The sequence below is a fragment of the Xenopus laevis genome, chromosome 5L (genome assembly GCF_017654675.1).
Source record: "Xenopus laevis strain J_2021 chromosome 5L, Xenopus_laevis_v10.1, whole genome shotgun sequence".
Classification (NCBI taxonomy): Eukaryota; Metazoa; Chordata; class Amphibia; order Anura; family Pipidae; genus Xenopus; species Xenopus laevis.
The window spans coordinates 94,119,229-94,139,182 of NC_054379.1; the positions used below are offsets into that span (position 1 = coordinate 94,119,229).

At 38.6% G+C, this 19,954-nt stretch overlaps 1 long non-coding RNA gene across 1 annotated transcript; it reads left to right on the forward strand.

The window, feature by feature from the left end:
• The first annotated feature begins 11,120 nt into the window (after positions 1 to 11,120).
• On the forward strand, positions 11,121 to 12,197 carry LOC121393545. The gene is made up of 2 exons (XR_005961148.1): positions 11,121 to 11,311; positions 12,012 to 12,197. It is a non-coding gene; the product is annotated as an uncharacterized LOC121393545 (long non-coding RNA).
• Positions 12,198 to 19,954: the final 7,757 nt, after the last annotated feature.

Consider the following 19,954-nt stretch of genomic DNA (forward strand, 5'->3'; position numbering starts at 1 on the left):
GAAAATGGAGGGCGGGAGCAACTATCTAGCAAGAAACAGTGGGGGTGAACGGATGATACCAAATACCATTATAACATAACATATAATATCAACTGCTAGGCAGCAAAACTGCGTGGCAGCACACTCCCCGCCTGGTATCGTGAGATACCACTACACAATTATTTTTCTTTAACATATTATTAACAGTAACATAAAATGCTATTTAGCGTTCTCAAGTCTATGAGTTAGCTATATTAGAGTTTGAGTAGTTCACTGATATTAGACTAGATAAGAACCTTTAGAAGCAGGCATAATTAACACAATATCAGTGACTGGTCTGAGGAAGGTTTTTGAGTTGCCATCCTTAACGATCTTGACTTCCACACTTCGGACCTTCCCATCATCACTGGCAATGGCCTTTGTAATGAGTCCAACTGGCCACTGGATCCGATGAGTTTGCTGGTCTTTTAACAGGACCAAGTCCCCTTCCTTTAAGTTGGGCTTCTGGGTTTGCCACCTTTTGCGACCTTGGAGAAGCGTGAGATATTCCTTTCTCCATCTGTCCCAGAAACAATCCGCAAGGTATTGAGCGTATCTCCACTGTCGTTTATACATGTCCTTTTCATCGAAGATACCCTTTGGTGCTGAAATCTGTCCAATCTTCCAGTTCAACAATGTGGCTGGACTTAAGATAGTTGGAGACTCTGGGTCTGTAGATATGGCAGTCAATGGTCTTGAGTTGATTATTGCTGCAACCTCAGCAAAGAAAGTGGTGAGCACCTCATGGGTAAGGCGTGAAGAACTTGCATCAAGCAACATTGCATCCAGTATGCGCCTTGCCATCCCAATCATGCGTTCCCATGCTCCGCCCATGTGTGAAGAGTGTGGTGGGTTGAATTTCCACACGCAGCCTTGATCACTCAAATAATTTGCAACTTGTTGTTGGTCTATCTGTAACTCTCTACAAGCACCAATGAAGTTGGTTCCACAGTCCGATCTCAACATCTTCACAGGACCTCTTAGAGCAAGAAATCTCCGGAGAGAATTAATGAAACTAGAGGTGTCCATTGATTCGATCGCTTCGATATGTACGGCTCTTACACTTAGGCAAGTGAACATTACAGCCCATCTTTTGCTGTTGACTTGACCACCGCGGGTTCTTTTGGCCGTCACTGTCCATGGTCCAAATACATCAATCCCGACGTATGTGAAGGGTGCATCTTCGCTCAGTCTGTCTGCGGGTAAGTCAGCCATCTGTTGATCTTGCTGTCTACCTCTTAACTTCTGACATTTGACACAGTTGTGAATGATCGTGGCTATTTGTCTTTTCACTCCAACTATCCAGAACCCTGCAACTCTGAGAGCACCTTCTGTGTAGTGTCTTCCTTGGTGTCTTACTTCCTCATGGTAATGCCGGATAATCAAGGTCGCCAGATGGTGGTTTCTTGGTACTATCAAGGGGTTCTGTTCTCGTCTTGGCAAGTTTGACTTATTTAGCCGTCCACCGACTCTAAGTATGCCTTCATTGTCGATTACTGGGTTCAGGGTGAATAGTGGGCTACCCTTCGAGACTGGTCTATTGCCTCTCAAGCACTTAATTTCTTCTGCAAAGACTTCTTCTTGCACATGACGTATGATGAATGACTCTGCCTTCTCATACTCTAATGCGTTAGGTGGCTCTTTGCAGGTATGCCATCCATGACAAGATGACGTCTGATTGGACTTGCTGAAACTCTGTGCAATATGACTCAATCTTGCAATAGTCTTTACTAATCTTTTCCAAGAAGAGAAACGTTCAAACCGTCTCACCTCCAAGTTTCTTCTTGAGCAGATGTTGGAGCTCAATGTTTTAACCTCTGGTCGGATTTCTGGATCAGTATCTGGATCCACCAGGTGGAAGTTGACGTCTCCTTCAGAGTCTATAGAAGACTGGTCTGTTAAGAACTTGGGTCCTGTGGTTTGTAAGGACAACTGCTGGCACAGACTTGTGGCGATGTCTGCGGGATTCAACGGTCACATAGTTCCATTGTTCAGGTCATACTGATTCTTCGTATTCGTTCTGTTCTGATCTCTCCACATTGGTTTTGTAGGAAGCCACGTCCCACTGCTTGTGCGATCGATTTAGACAGACCTCTCCTATTATCACCCATCCAAGATCGAGTTTCTGGGCATGGGGAGCATCATCTGGACCGTTACATGACTCTCTTATTTTATGAACTCTGGGAATGTCTCTCCCTAGAAGGATCATGATCTTTGCATCCTTGTTAAGTGATGGATGTAATCAGCAATGGGATTCAAATGAGAGTGATGACGTGCAACCTCAGGTGTGGGGATCTCTTCTCTATTATTCGGTAGCTGATCACATTCGATTAGCGTTGGTAGAGGAAACTCTGTGTTCTCATATTCTGATGCCACTATGAAGCCGTGGGCTCTTCTTCCAGAAGTGCTGACTTGTCCGGCACATGTCTGCAAGGTATAGGACCAGGTCTCTCCATGAATGTTGAATGAGTCAAAGAATTCTGGACTGGCCAATGAGCGATTGCTCTGATCGTCGAGTATGGCGTACATTTTTATAGCATTTTGTGGGCATCCTTCAGGAAAAACCCTAACGAGACATATCTTGCTGCAAGACTTGCTATGAAGCCCTGTCGTCCATCACACTGACCTCTTGTACAATCTTGTTGACAGATAATTCTGCTAAGGCTCTAGATGGCCTCTGTTTCTGCTTGTATTCTTGCTTGAATGCGTTTTGCTTCTGCCTGTGCTTCAGCTTCCTTAAGCTTAGCTTCTGCCTGTGCTTCAGCTTCCTTAAGCTTAGCTTCTGCCTTGAAGACTGCTTCTCTTTCAGAACAGGTGGCTTGAACCTGGGCTACTGCAGCCTTTTGGCGAGCTTTGAGTATTTGGTTGCTCAGTGATGACCTTACAGAGCAGGACCGCAATGACTTGGAGGAGGATTTATGATGTGAGCTGGCAGATCTATATGATTTTTCTGAGTGTCTGGAAGAAGCGGATATACAGGATGTAGTTTCATGTAGCTGTGCTAATCTACCCTCTATCTGTGCCTTTGCTTCCAGATATGTGCTATGTCTCTGCTGCTCAGTAGAAGTAAAGTCTTTTAATTCTAGTGAAGCTTCCTCTATGTTGGAACATGACAAAAGGGAAGAGTACTTTTCAGCAAGTCTTTTATAATTCTCAAATGACTTCTTAACCCTTGAGAGGGCGGCGTTCAATAGCTCAGTGTTGTTGCTAGTTTCATTAGCGGCTGTTATACAACTTAAAGTTTTCTCCCATAATGCAATCAGGTTATCAGATGTTGCTTCCTTATTTGCTTCATAAGCCTCCCTTGCCTTCAAGGATGGATGAGGGGCCCTAGCTGGACGTGCAGAATGAAGCAAGGTGTCTGCTTTGACATGAATAGATGCAGGCTCAGTAGAATCTCTGTCAGACATGACAAGTGCTGCAGTTTAGTGTCTTGGAAATCTGCCAAAGATCAGATCTGTAAGTATTGATACTTTGTTTGTAAGCAGGCTGGGCCTTGGAGCTGGGGCTGCAATCCAGCTCAAACCAGATTCTTGGCAAAGAAAAACACAGTTCAAAATCACCTTGTAAAAGGCAAGAATAAGTTCTTATAATAAATGCAGATATTGAATTCACAGTCCAAAAACAGCTTGAAAATAATGAATCCTTGTGACTTTATATAGCAATCATAAACAGTCTTTGCACAGTTCAGAATGTACTTATTGCTGACAAACAGCACAGACCAGTAACAGGTTATACTGTGGGGAATATTCAGCAGGTAGTTGGCTTCTAGTGCAGTGCAATGCTTCTGGTAAGTGTAGCAGTAACACACAGGCAATGATGGCTTCAGTGCACAGTATGAAGATGGATTCCTGTCTTAGGGTTTTCTTTTTCTTCACACAGTCAAATGAATACTCACGGTTCTGAAGCTGCAGAGTATAGCCATGCAATGGATTACCTTGAAATTTACTATTCTGTCTCAGTATCGGTTGTACCGGCCACAAGCTCCATGTAGACCCAGTCTGTAAGGATATGTGCAGCAGGTTGAATGATCACCTTGACAGATAGCTTACTCAATGAATAAAGACTCCAGAAATGTTCTCCAATGCTTCTTTATGCGTCAAGGTAGCAAATGTTAAACATAGAGGCCTTTTTCATAGGTAAATTTCAAATGGAGTTACACAGCTTACACACACTGCAGTCTCTTCATAATACACTAAACCAAGGGGAAGGTTACAGAAGAAAATGGAGGGCGGGAGCAACTATCTAGCAAGAAACAGTGGGGGTGAACGGATGATACCAAATACCATTATAACATAACATATAATATCAACTGCTAGGCAGCAAAACTGCGTGGCAGCACAACCTCTGTTAATGGCAAGTGCTCCGTGTTTGGAAAGTCCCAAATGAATGGAAAAGTGTTAATGAACAGATCAGTAAATGGAGCTGTAAGCAAGCATGAGAATGAGGTTGGGCAAGAAAATGGGCATAAAGGAGAAAAGGAAGAGCCCAGCGAGAATAGGAAGACGAAAGCCTTAAACCTGCTACTTGGAACCTCAGATCTAGGGGTGGCACTGATTAGCTAAACAGGCATACAGTTATTTCTGATTATGTAGATCAGGTCTGACCCAGCATTTTATAACCTATTTAGGTGCAATTGTTTGCTGACGTTATTTCTCATGTATTATTTGTGACACTGACACTGCCCCATACCCAGCGTATTGAGCTCTAATTAGTAATATTACAATTTATATCAATTCTCTGAACAAGAATATGGATTTGAACAGAAGTCCCTTTATGGCTTTCAAGCATGGAGATACTGGTGAATAATCTATAGCGGAAGCATTTCTGGAACCAGCAATTTGGAGGATTAAGTGGGAGGCAGAAATCACTGGAAGCAAAGTCTCCTAATCTTATTTTACGCTAAAATATCATGGCACATTTACCTCATTTAGTGAAAGTTGCAATTATGTCTAATTGCCGTAATTATACAGAAACAAGAAGGTGGTATTTTACCCTACAGAGTCTAGTAGTGTCAGGCAGCACAGCTCACATTAGTAATGGCAAACCTATTGACCCCATGGTGTCTAGTTGTTTTAACACCCTGTACGAATTGTTGCGTGGCCTGTCTGTTCTAGCACCCTACAACCTACCAGGTTTTAGCTCAATACATATAGCAGCCATTAGCAAATCAGTCCAGAATTTTTAAGGGATACTGAACTTAAAATACTTGTTGCTCTTTTAGGAGAAACTACTGCTGTGGCATACAGAGGTGTATGTTTATATGAATCAATACGTTGATAGAACTGAAGAACTGTATATAAAGTTGCTGGTGTATTTTTTTCCTCTGGTTGGATAATTTCCTGCTTCACTATAGTTACTTTTAGTACGACGTGAGAAAAAAGTGAATAATAAAACCTACTTACACAGAAAACCAGGCCCTACCAGTATATCTTTTCTTTTAACTGCATATTGCTTTGTTAACATGACATACTTACTGACTGGCTCCCATTTACTAACTGCTTCTTGCCACTAGAACAGGCACCACACATTGGATATAATTGTGAATGATTACATATGTATCAAACCTGCATTCTTTTGACTTTGTACATAGTGTAAAATAATTGAATAACCCCCTACAGCTTTTCATTTGTTTCCAAATTAATCAGCTTTTCCAATAGAATATGCATGATTATATGTATTCTATGGAACTATACACAACGGGAGAGGTAAGTATTGTCATGTTTAAAAACATGCCCATATAACAGTAATCTGGAACAATCAGTGATCTATATACATGGAATGCAATGCAGTTTACAGCATTGTATGAAGGGGAGCATTTCTTGCAACTTAGTAACTTCTTATTAAAACTTAAAGCTAGACAACCCAGTTGACAACTGATTATTTGATTTCAATGTATTGAATAAAATCATGGCATGCACGAAAAATCTATGCCTGCCAGCAGAGGTGTATCTTCACAGCCCTGAGTCCCCATGCAAGAAAACCTTCAACTTTGCACACATCCTGGGAGTATTCAGCCCACAGTCCCCTGCTTGATCCACCCACCCTGCCAGTAATGTCCAAACAAACCCCCTCAATTTTTATCCCACTGCCAACCAGCAAAGGTATTTCCATTTGCATGCGTCAAAACCTTATGATATGTAGTACCTACTGTTTTAGGGTTCTTGTGTTCTTTAATGGCTGAAAACACTGGATTAGATTGAAAAAACAGTGAAGTGCTAGCGCCATCTTTTAATTTGAGATATTGTTTTAGAGTAATTGCACACATTGTTATAGGTCAAAACAGGGCCGGGCCAAGGTATTTTGGCACCCTAGGCAAGGACTTCAATCAGTGCCCCCACCCAGTCCTGCATTACCATTTCCCACATTCATATTGCCCCCTGTGCCAGCACCTATCATATTGCTCCATTTGTACTTGTGCCAATCGCAGTCAATTCCTCAGATTGCCCTCAAGCCCCCAATCTGTACCTGTGCCAGCATAATCCAAAACATCTATCATATTGTTACCCCCAATCTGTACCTGTGCCAGCATAATCCAAAACATCTATCATATTGTTACCCCCAATCTGTACCTGTGCCAGCAGCTGCCAAGAGGGAGTGCTTCTGCCAGCTGTACGAATCACGGGCAAGAGAGGGTTGGAACAGGTGGTTTATAAAATTTAAAAACTATTAACGGCCAAGCAAACCAGGGTTGAAAAATATAAAAGGAAAAAAAATCCTCTTAAAAGTGCGCCCCCCATGATTGCACCCTAGGCAGGTGCCTACTCTGTCTACTCCTAGTTCTGGTCCTGGGTCAAAATGAAGTGTTACATAGTCCCAAGCACTCCCTGGTTATGCTTCCTTTCCAGTACATTTTTGTTGCTCAATGGGCAGGAGACAAATTGCTGAACAGGTAAATTAACTGGTACTGTATGTCCTTTAAACAAGTGCTTGATAGGATGGCTGCACTGTATATCTTTGGTTTCTGGGTCTCAGGACTGTTGAGTTTCAGAAGATCAGCTGGAGAGGAAGTTGGTGGTAAAGCTGAAATTTGGAGAATGAAAGCAACTCATTTGTAATTAAATTCAAGTTCAGGACTTATTTTTATCATGCTTCCAACCCAGCGTACACCGATATAATAATAGACCCAGAAAAAGAAAAGAAGGATTTCCATGTTGGTGGAACACAGAAAGTGTGTTAAAAAATGAGCACGTTAGCAACATATTAGGCACAGGGCTCCTGGCTTTAGTTGCCCTTAGTATAATGAATAGGACAAATGCTGGAGCAGACAGAGCAAGCAGCTTAACTATTTAACTCCTGTCTTGTACAGGGCTGCCCTCCTCCTGGGCAATCATTCTGTTAGTGGCTTTGCACAAAACATCTGTCATATACATATTGAGTTCTGACATAACTATGCAACTTCATCTTTAAGTAGTAGGGGGGGCACATCTCTGTGGAAATTGAGGTGAACAAATATTAATTTAGAACTAAATATGTATGCATTCTGTTAGTGTGATAAATAACAGGGCCAAGATTTTCTTTACAAAAAAACGGTTGATTTTGTCATGACATAAGTTTTCCCGGTGAGAAGCACAGAAGATCATTAGACAGTGAATGTGAACATTAGCAATGTGGGTAAAATTTATTCTAATGTATTTATCTGTGTTCTTTTGTCTACCTAAATAGTTTATCACAACAATTCTGCAAAAGCAAAAACCACACGATCCTGTCATCCCAGATGTTCTTAAGCAGTGTAAGAAAGCAAATTGAATTCACATGTTTAAATGGAGTTTATGTTGTATTTTTCGTAAATGAAAATGATTCCTTTCTCACTGTTATTAAGTCGTTTTGCAGATGCTAGCTGGCTTGGCAGAGTACAAGATTCAATGCTGCCCTCCAGTGGGAAAACTCTCATAAATAATGATTTCACCAAAAAATGATTTTTTGAAGTCAGACAGGCATGGATGTACACTTGTTTAAAAGAACAAAAGTCATAATGTCCTTTTAATGTTATTTATTTTTGTCTTTTAATTAGGGATGCACTGCATCCACTATTTTGGATTTGGCCGAACCCCTGAATCCTCCGTGAAAGATTCAGCCGAATACCGAATCCAAATCCTAATTTGTATATGCAAATTAGGGGTGGGAAGGGGAAAACTTTTTTTATTCCCTTGTTTTGTGACAAAAAGTCACAAGATTTCCCTCCCAGACACGAATTTGCATATGCAAATTTGGATTTGGTTCAGAAAAAGGCCGAATCCTGGCCGAATCCCGAACCGAATCCTGGATTTGGTGCATCCCTACTTTTAATACTCATGTTGAGCTTTTAGCAACGTTTGTGATATTTACCCTCTTTCAATGTATTTACATCTTGACCTGTGCTATAACTTGTATTGTCTTGTATTAACCATTGATTCATTTCTGTTTTTGTTCTAAACACATCATTTTGAATGTCAATGTAACAATGATGTGTTCTCTTCTGGCATGAATGGGGTTAAAGGAAAAGCATGAGCTCATGTGTCCTTACAAAATCAGATCAATAAAGAAATCTGCGACATGTTTGATACTGTCTCTATGTGGAGAGTAGATTTGTCTTAAACATAATCTTCATTTTGACTTGGATTTTACAGATTTAAAAAGGTGTGGACACAAATACACTTTTTAATCTGTCTTTTATAGGAGAATTGCAGCTTCTGTAACTGTTATTTCCTGCACCACTGGCAGACCACCTTAGCGGAGGTCCATTGTGCAGAAATTGCGTTTAAAGGGTTGTTAACCCTGATATTCCCAGACAATTATATTTTTTTTGTATTTTTTTTAAGTTCTCTTTTTATGCAGCAGCTCTCCAGTTTGCTATTACAGCAATTTAGTTGCTATGGTCCAAATTACCCAGGCAACCATGCCTTGATTTGAATAAGAACAGAAATATGAATAGGAGAGGACCTGAATAGAAATATGAGTAATAAAAAGTAGCAATAACTATAAATATTTAGCCTCACAGAACATTCATTTTTTTAGATGGGGTCAGTTACTTCCATTTGAAAGCTGGAAAGAGTTAAAGCAGAATTATTTAAAAATTATAAAATATAAATAATGAAGAAAAGTTGCTTGGAATTGGCCATTCTAGAACATACTAAAAGTTAACATAAAGGTAAACCACCGCTTTAATGCCTAACTCCCCCACCAAAGCTGCCCCTGACCATATCACTCAATTCGCATAGCTACTGAGACACATGTTATTGTCTGCAAAGTAACTTTTAAAATGGGGTCCAAAGAATTGCATCTGCTATTAGCAGGTGTATACACATATATCCAGCACTGGACAAAAGTCTAGTACTGGGCTTGGTCCATAATGTGGACACAATATTTCAGAGATCCTGAGCTAATTCACAGTGTCAGAGACATCTTTACTTACCGCTGATATCTCTCTGCTAAGGAAAAAGAATCTCATTTTTAAATGAAAACAGGTTCACGTAATAGACAAAAAGATTTTAATTCCAAAATTGCCAATTTAAAAATACAAATATTTATTTTATTTATTTTTCAATGTATTTTAAAGGACAAGTAAAGGTGCTTTTTACTTGGGGGTGCCAAGAGTTAGGCATCCCCAAGTGATTGTATTTACTTACCTCCCACTCCTATAAGCAGAAAACTGCACCTGCCCAGGGTTATTACAATGAGGACCACAGAGGGATCGGCCTCTGCCTTCTTCTTGCTTCTTGCGGCTGTGCATGCGCAGTAGAGCGAAATGCCGAACTTGAACAAAAAAAGCCAGCTACTTGTTCTACTGAGAATACTGCTGCCCTGGGAGAGCACATAAAAGCAACACTGCTATGATTAGATATTAATTTCTGGACTACAAATCACACAACATGTTTCAGGCCTGACATGCACACTTGAGAAAGGGCACATAAGGCCCGAAACATGTGTGATTTTTAGTCCAGAAATGAAAGTCTAATAAGAGCAATATTGCTTTTGAGTGCTCTCCTTAATCACTATGGGGCAAAAATTACTAAGATTCGTAGTTGCGCCAGCGTCCGCTTCGCCACACTTCGCCAGGCGAATTTTCACCAGCGCTACGCAAATTCACTAAAATCCGAAGTTGCGCTCAGGGGAAGCGTAATGTTGCAAAGTTGCGCTAGCGTTAATTCGCCAAGCAAAGCGAAGTTACACTAGTGATCATTAATTTGCATACAGCGCCAAATTGAAGTTACAATGGAGGTATATGTAGCAGCACTACACAAGCCTGGGAAACCTTCAAAACAGCAAATAAAACTTTTATTTTGCCCTACACATGTACCCACTGTATAGTTAAGGTGCCATGAGTTAGGAAATGTAGGGGGGAAGGAGGGTAGCCCCAAAATTTTTTTTCGATCTTTTTCAGCCCATCACCCATAAAAAAAGAAAAAACGCCAGTGTTTTTTGGGACTTAGAAAATTTTTAAACTTTTTTTGAAGCAATCCCTATCTACTCTATTGCACTTTGCCTGGTCTGAGGTGGCGAAGGAAGCCTGGCGTAAAAGGTAGCGCTCCGAAAAATGCGCGCATCAGTGAATTTGCGTAGTTACGTCTGTTACGCAAATTCGCCAGGCGTAAGGGTGCGAAGTAACACTAGCGAATTTACGCCAGCGTCCGTTAGTGAATCAGCGAATTAACGCTAGCGTTAGGCGCTTCGTCCTTTAGTGAATTTGCCCCCAAATTGGAAGTAAGCATATATATATAATCACTTGGGGGTGCTTAACTTTTGGCACCCCCAATTAAATCTACCTTTTCTTCTCCTTTAAAGCATTTTAAGTATTGCCTTTTAAGATATTATAAAAATAATATAAATTTTAAGATGCATAGTTAGTTTACACAAGTTACAGTAAAGTTCATCTTTATTGCGTCTGGGTGATCAAAATGGATGGATAGTTGCTTTCATGCCTCTAAGTGCCCAACGTGAACTAGCTATATTTTCTTTGTGTATATCTACATGGAATATTGGTTCTCTTACATAGGTTGTAGAAGAGTACACAGGGCAATTGTATGTTTCTAAACCTCTTAAAGTATCTCCAATTCCAGGTTTCTCTGAAATGGGAAGACATTGCAGGTAAATGACTGGCAAAGTATTCACTGCTTGTTTTGGGGGGGAATCCACAACTTCTGAATCAGTTTTGTTCCATAACACTCCCCAGATATGGATTCCATATATAAATATACCGTCATGCGGTGGATCTCTTATCTAAAAACAAAAAGGATAAATAAGCTGTGAGTGTTGGAGGAATGATTGGAAGGTTGGAGGTGAATTAATCGGTATCTTGGAGCGTGCTAATCAAGTAGGATTTTCAGTAAAATACGTTTGGCAAAGATTTGCTTTGAAAATGTTGTTTCTAGCTATGTGTGTTTATGATTATTGAGGGGCAAGGAGCACATTGAGGTCAACATGAATAAAAAGCTTCCAGGGCTCATTTACTGTTACACCTTAGCAGTTTTGTCAATGTTAGAGTGAAAAAGGTATTGAATGTTTTAGCAAAATCTAAATATGTCCCCTTAACACTTGCCTCCTCATAGAGGCTGATCAGACCAGCTTGGCATTAGCAGTAATTCAATCATCTATTCTATCTCATCTAATCTATCTAATCTATTCTGATGCTATGAAATCAGCAGAGTACTATATATTGTTTGTAATCCTGTGTACAATGTGGTAAACTGTTCTCACTACAGATATTAGTTACATTTGTCTGTATTTCCGTTATCTTATCCTGTCCACTTTTGAATATTTTTCCTATGTTTACTGACACTGATTAATTCGGAAGTATTAACATAAATACTTAAGTACATGCCTGCCAGTTAAGTGCAGGCATATTGCAACATAATGGGAAGATTGTTGTGTTGGATGGTATATATACAGAATTAAGTTACTCTTCTAAAGCTTCATATTATGTCATTAAGTTTACTCACAGACAATGAATTTTAAATATATATACAGACATATATACAAACACGCACTCTAATGTATCTACATTTTTATCATAGGAAGTTCCAGGGGAGCTGTTTGATATGGCTGAAAGATACCGGCAATTAAAGATAAAGAAGGATAGCGAAAGAGACCTAATACCCAGCAAGGGATGCTGGCGAGAAAACTTTTGATTTCAGAGTATGAATATCACTCTTACTAAAGAAGAGGTTTTTCTAAGCAACTGATTAAACATTTTGAATGGTTTTGAAGTTATTTGTAAATGTTCCTACAATTAAGCTGTCATATAAGCTGTTTTCAGTAGCTATTCCATTTGCAAATACAGTTGAACCTCGATTTACATTTCCCAGGGTTCCACATCAAAACGGGTAAATTCAGGGAAAATACTAAATCCACAAACTATTTTCTTTCAGTCATCCTTTTTGTCCCTGAATGCAAATCAGCTGCAGCAGCTTTAGGTACCTCTCATTTCACATTGACCTCATTCCCAAATGAAGCTCCAATCTGACACCATTGTATTTGCTTGCTAGGTAACACTAGTAATGCACATGGCTCCTGTGTCCAGCCGTAGGATGCAGGCGATTGGTGACCATATCTTTGAAAGCTCTAAATAGAAGTTTGCATTGCAACTTTATATGCTAAGATTATCCAGCTGATTCACACATTATTCCATGTAACGTTAACAATTATACCTGTCTTATTGTTTCATTGTAATGATGTAACTGGATACATTATCTAGTAGAGGGAGTGATAAGTCTAAAGCAACTGGATTTTCTGAGTAATCTTGAAAGCATTTCACCTCTGTTCAACCGAGTGGCTTTTTAAATCCTTATGGTTAATAAGAGTCACCACCATCCAATCTCAGTGGTTCCAGTGAAATTATTCAGGAAGGTGTAAACTAAAACGGAGAGTTGGGAAAGTGTGATCCAGTCACAATTGGGCAATGAATCTCATTGAATCCAGGAAGTTTTTCAAAATTATTTGAATGTGGGTATGAAATGTGAAACAGCCGGGGTAGGGTGTTAAAGCAACATTGTTATGTTGCTAACAAGGGTCTGATAAGAAATGGTTGTCCCGGTTTGTGACATAAATGGCCTCTTTCACTTTACTTTCAAACCATATGTCTCTGCAGTCTAAAATATATGCATTTCCCTTTTCTTTTAGATATAGATAGACTGCTTGTCCTGATATGTTAGCTTAACTGAGTGGTGGACCTTTTGGGTGTAAGACTCATTTTGGCAGTTTCTTCTCTCCTACAGAAGCATGCAGTTTGCATCAAACTCTCAGACCATAATACTGTATATACAGGTCTGGACTGGGAGCCAAAATAGTCCCTGGTATTTCAAGTAAACAGAGGCCCAAATAGCCCTTCACTAGCCCACTAAATAGTGACTGTCTATTGGCACCTCTGGCATTTGTCAGAACCCACAGATTGCCTGCATGTATAGGTATGCCCGCTGGTGCTGTGGAATATCCACTGTTGGATTGATGCTACTTGTGACAGTGATAAAATATCTAATAGCCTTTCAAGACTATTTCCCATTTGACTTGGGGTAGACTGGCACCTGCTGCTAGCTTTTGGAAACCGTCTGTTCTTATTTATGTGAATAGTAGTGGTGTTCTGCTTGTCGCTATCTATTGTAAGAATAAATTATCAAAATCCAGTATTATACTAATATAACTTACACTCAGCTTAGGTGATTCAAAAATATTTCTGAATATGTCAACTGCATTGTATTGTAGTATAAAACACTAAGGGCCGATTCACTAAGCTCGAGTGAAGGTTCTGAATGAAAAAATTTGAATTTCGAAGTAATTTTTGGGTACTTCGACCATCGAACTGGTTAAATTCGTTCGAATTCGAACGAAATCGAACGAATCGAACGAAAAATCGTTTGACTATTCGACCATTCGATAGTCGAAGTACTTTCCCTTTAAAAAAAACTTCGACCCCCTACTTCGGCAGATAAAACCTACCGAAGTCAATGTTAGCCTATGGGGAAGGTCCCCATAGGCTTGCTAAACTTTTTTTGATCGAAGGATTTTCCTTCGATCGTTGGATTAAAATCCTTCGAATCGATCGAATGAACGTTTAGCGCTAAATCCTTCGACTTCGATATTCGAAGTCAAAGGATTTCAATTCGAGGGTCGAATTTCGAAGTATTTTTAACTTCGAAATTGACCCTTAGTGAATCTGCCCCTTATAGAAAGATTTCTTCTTAATAAAGTCTTACATAAAAGTTGATACCCCCCTTATCCTATTAAAGTACAGTTATACATAACTGTGTTAAAGTTTTAAAGTGAAATTGACTTTGTTCTTTTATTTGAGTTAACTTTAATTTGCAATATTGTTACTTTCTGTAATTGCTGCGTAGAGTAAAATGTCACAGTGATTTTAGCTGGAAGAGTCAGAATTGTTCTTGCACGTTGCCTATTAAAAGTTATGTATCAGAACCCGGTTATAAAGCTCTTTTTTTGGGGGAATATGTTAGATATATATCTTTCATAAATGTCTCAGAATATTAAATGAAGATATTTATCAAAACTGAACTTCTGTATTTGTACCTGCAATAACTGAAAAGTTAAACAGTAATTTGCACATTTTTTAAAGTAATTTTGGCCATGCTATGCATACATTTGTGTCTCATTCTGTCTTGTCTTTGTGGCAGAGAAATTGGATCAGAAAACATTTGACTGATTGGACTGGGATTCTATTAGAGAATTGTAGTCTTTTGGGCACCTCCACATTTGGTACAAAGTCACCATGTAAGACTCTGCTATGATCAGTAGCAAGTTACCAGATAAACTTCATAGGATATTACATATATTCCAAGCAGGTCCACAGGCTGGACTGTAACCTTGTTGGTACCATCAGTCTCAGCATGGCACCATTAAGTAATGACTATGTTCTCCAGTGAAATATGTTGCTGGTAAATATATGCACACGCATTCCAGAATTGCTCTAAATTACCACACAATATCAAAAATAATTTATTGTATAAAGGAACAGTCATCTTTATTAAAGCCGGTAATACACACGATTTAATTGGACAATAAGACACTGATGACTGATATATTATGGTCCTTATGGGACTGTTTCATAAGAATCCGACAGCTCTTCCACCCCATGGTATATTATATCTCAAAACTAAAGCCCTTTTGGCCATATATCCAAGATTAAGAAAAAAATTAGATCCTACTTGTTATACAATTTTAAACGAGTATCTCTGTACAGTCAATGATGGTCCAAGCAGTGCGGGAGTTTGACTTGCACAAATTTCTCAACACACACAGTCGCTAAAGAAGCTTAGAGCCAAGCAAACCATGCATTGGCACAGGTGTAGCAAAGGACACTTAATGGGCTGATTCTTTATTAATCAAGGGTTCAAGGTGACAGAGAATAGTGCGTAATTGTGCTAAATTATTATGTAAATGCCCAAAATGGTAATTTTCGTGTAGAGGAGGGAAGCAAAACAGGTGAGTGGGCAACCCCTGTCCTATCTTTCCGTAATTTGGATCTTCATACCTGAGGTCTACTAGAAAATCATGTAAACATTAAATAAACCCAATAGGCTGGTTTGCTTGCAATAAGGATTACTTATATCTTAGTTTGGATCAAGTACAAGACATTATTTATTATTACAGAGAAAAGGTAAATAATTATTTAAAAATGTCGATAAAATGGAGTCTATGGGAGACATCCATTCCATGGAGCTTTTTGGATAACAGGTTTCTGGATCCCATAACTGTACAATCTACAATTGTCACAGACTCACTGAAGGGGAATGCTTCTATGTGTTAGGATTTTGGCTGTTAGATGTCTTGAAATGCCACAAAGGACCATGTTCTTAGTATCACACGTAGCAGTAAAGATCAGTTACAGTCATCAATTACAGTCTAGATATGGGTTCTAAAGTGCTTCTTGCTTTTGTTGGCAATATATGAATGTTATTGTATATACTGGTTTACAAAAAGCAGAGCTTGTTCACAATGGCATTCAAAAATTAGCCACAAGTGGTAAGAGAGGTTTCTTAAGATCTTAAAAGTTTCAGAACAGTTCTGGGATTCTCTTCCATGGTAGCTATAATATTTAAAATTCAATATCTTTATTAACATTCCTTATCTTGACAACTGATGTAAGGCAGGGGCAGAACAGCAACACCTCTTAAAGACACTTGAGGCAGATTAATGGGCAAATCAATGCCAAAAAAACATGCACGTTTCTGAACTCACATTTTTTGCAATTTATTGCTTTTGCTTGATCCTCATACGGTTTCTTTTTTTATTATAGTAATTCAGTTAAAGATATTCCTTAAATAGGTAGGTGCCATCTATACATTTTACAAATGACCCACGTCTAGATTCAGCTCTGGTATTAAGATGTTTTCTTGACACTAGTGATGGGCGAATAAATTCATTAGGCATAGATTCACGGTTTCGCTGTCTGCAAATGTTTTCGCAAAACCAGCCAAAATTTGCAGGCGAAAAATACACAGCAAAAAACAATCGTCGCATGTCAAAATTGTTGATCACGTCTAAATTGTCGCACGTCATAATTACTTTGACGCCTATTGACTTCAATGAGTTTCACAAATTTTCCGGTGGAACCGGACAGACTCGCCCATCACTACTTGATACACAAACGTTTTAAGTATGTTTTCATGGGATGGACCCAATATGCAGGTTGCTTTTCCAGAAAAATATTAGTCTTCTCTCTCAACCTGGTTTAGCAAGTAGAGACCTTTGAAAGCTGTGCCGCTCACTTCCACTTGCCAAAGCACAATAAAGATGTTTCCTTTCATCTAATGTTTAATTCATTCAGGTAATGTGGAATATTATTTCCATACACATGACGTTGTGGAGTTGCCTCCTTGGTTTCCCACACTCCAGAGTTGTCCCACCTGACAGGCTGTCCCTCCACCTCTGCAACAGGAGGAATAGCATTTGCCTGCAGTACATATTCCACATCCTGGCCTTCCATCAACAGCCACAGGGTCTTTAGTTCTGGCCCAAATACTTCTTTCTTCCAGCAGAGCAGGGTAAACTTTTACATTCTCTCACGTCATCTTAAACACTATGTCACCCCATTATGTGAGCAGAGCCTTTCAAACACTTTTTTTCAGATCAGGTGTTATAATTGATACAATAGTTACTGCTGAGAAATGTATCAATTAATGGAGCAGTTCAGAGTCTGCACCTGAATCGCTGAGCTGCCAGACTGAAACACCAAAGAGAGGAATACTAAAGGTATGTTCCTCTAGTTGGAGGGGTCACACAAATGGTGCACCCAGTTGCTTCCAATGATTCAGGTAGATGATTGGCTGATAGCTGGAGGGACAACTCCTACTACATGCCAGAGGATAATGGCAAAAGAGCATTTACACTTGCTTGCAGCAGGCAGGACCCCTCATTACACAGTGAATATTTTATTTGCCTTTATGAAAATGAATATATGAAGGCGGCCCTCCTGCTGTTGTGAAACATCGTGATTTATTTGTTTTTTCCCACAGAATAATATAAGACCTTGTCGTTTACTGCATTATAATTGGGATTCCTTATGGCAAAGTGTGCAAAAAGAGAAAATAGACGTCTATGGGAAAATGAAATGTAATATTATGTAACATACATGAAATACGTTTGGATCTTTGGAGCTAATTGCAAGATCAGCTGTCGCTATTGAACAATCATAAGTATATTAGCAGCAGTGAGACGCAAGGTAAGGACTTGGGTGGAGTTTGGGCTGCTGCTACAAAAATTCTGCCTGTCTAGGACCACTTTGTGTGGAAGAGCTAGACAATCCAGCCCTCATTACAGCCAGGACACTGAAGGAAAAGAATCTGGCTGCAACTCACATATAATGACACATCTATTAGGTAAAGGGTTTTATTTATTTTTTTAACATTTTTTTCTGGAGCACTGTCAGTTTTTAAAAGATGGGGGCACAGTATACTAGAAGATGTAAATGGACACAGTTTGGCTCCTTTAAACTGTAATTTTAGAAAAACAGTAAATGAAAATAGGAAGCAATGGAAAAATTATCATTATATCTGCTGTACTATCTGAACACTTAAAAGTGAAAGAATGGTTTGGAAAGTCAATAACCCCTTAGACTAGATTTGGCTAAAAGATATCAAGCCTGCCACCACGTCAAGGTAGGCTCACTGAGCAGGTCCCTAACTACTCTAACCATCTTATTATTCCTATTATACTATCTGCTGTGGCTAACCTGACTTCTAGTAACATATGGTCCAGGGGAAGGCAAAAAACCCAACGGAAACAACTCAATAGTTTGTTTCTGTCAGGGAAAAAATCCTTCCTATTATTCCTGGAACAAAATCCTTCCTATTATTCCTGGAACAGACTTTGCTCCATCTATATGTCTATGTCATTCCACTAATTTTATATTAAACAATTAATCCTACCTGTAAACTCTATCATTTTATGTTATTTGATGATATTATCTTATGGCTTCTTCTAACATTTTATTACTGGCCCTGTCTTATGGCTTCTTCTAAAATCTTTTTATTATTTATTATTGTTTTCTTTCTTTATCATATGACATTTTACATAAAAGTATGGTTCTAGGAATAATATCTTATCTTTAAACTCTACTACATATTCTTATATTTGACAGTTTATTCTACCTTGTCCTAAATGCAAATATTATTATATTCTATATTTAAACTTCATCCTTTTTATTTTATCATGCTATCCTTTCTTATTAAATATTCTACAATTTGCTCCTCTTTTCTTGTATTTTAATTTCTAATAACTTGGTGTTTATCCTATCGTATAATGTGTTACCATAATACCTTAAATTATGTATGTCATACCAATATTTTATTCGTATGACATTATCAGTTTATGCTGTTTGATCTTATTTTTAATTGATCTATTTCCTACTAGCTCACTTTTATATTTGCTACTTTATATTTGATATTATTTTAAATATATTTCCAACCCATTGTATCCTAGCTTATTTTAATCTTCTTCTTTTAGCTGTCCTCTGTACTTATATTTCTTGATTATTTTATGTTGTTTGGTCTCAATCTATCTGTTCACTTAATTTATATTTGCATCTTTTATACTTTTTGTTATCTTATATTTATTTCCATCCTATCTTATCCTAGCTATTTTTAAGTATACTTACTCAGCACTAAATTTACTATTACTTAAATTATCTAGTTGATTTTATACTTATTCTGTTTTATTAGAGCCCTTTAGTTATATCATTTAGCCGAAAACCTATATATAACCAGAAGGATCCCAGCTTTGAATATTTTTAAAATATTACCACCCCATTTTAAAAATACTTACATCAGCTCTTACCACTTTTTATTATGAGGGTTAGAGAGGGTATATGCTCAGTATAGTCCATACGAGATACAATGATGGTAGCCAGACCAATGTTCACTGAAGAGACAGTAATACTTAATTGCAGTTTGGTATAGAAGGTAATATTAGGGTAACCACCATTACAGGGATTTTCCTACACATTTTTCAAAAAGTTATTTCTAACTTAGTAACTCCCTAAGTACCCATAGGTACAAGGGCTCCACATTAGTATTGGGCAAAAACTTATTGGGACCCCATGGTGTCCTAGGTTTTGTTTTTAAACCCACCCTTGTACGAAATTGTTGCCGTGGCCTGGTCTGTTTCTTAAGGCAACCCCTACAACCTACCAGGTTTTTTAGGCTCCAATAACATATAGCAGCCATTAGCAAAATCCAAGTCCAGAATTTTTAAGGGATTACTGAACTTAAAATAACTTGTTGCTCTTTTAGGAAAGAAAAACTAACTTGCTGGGGGCATACAGGAGGGTGTATTGTTTATTATGGGAATAATTACAGTTGATATAGGAACTGTATTATAAGAAGTGCTTGGTGTATTTTTTCCCTCTGGTGGGTAATTTCCTTGCTTCACTTATAGTACTTAGTTACGACGTGAGAAAAAAATTGAATTAATAAAACCTTACTTAACAGAAACCAATGCCCTAACCCCA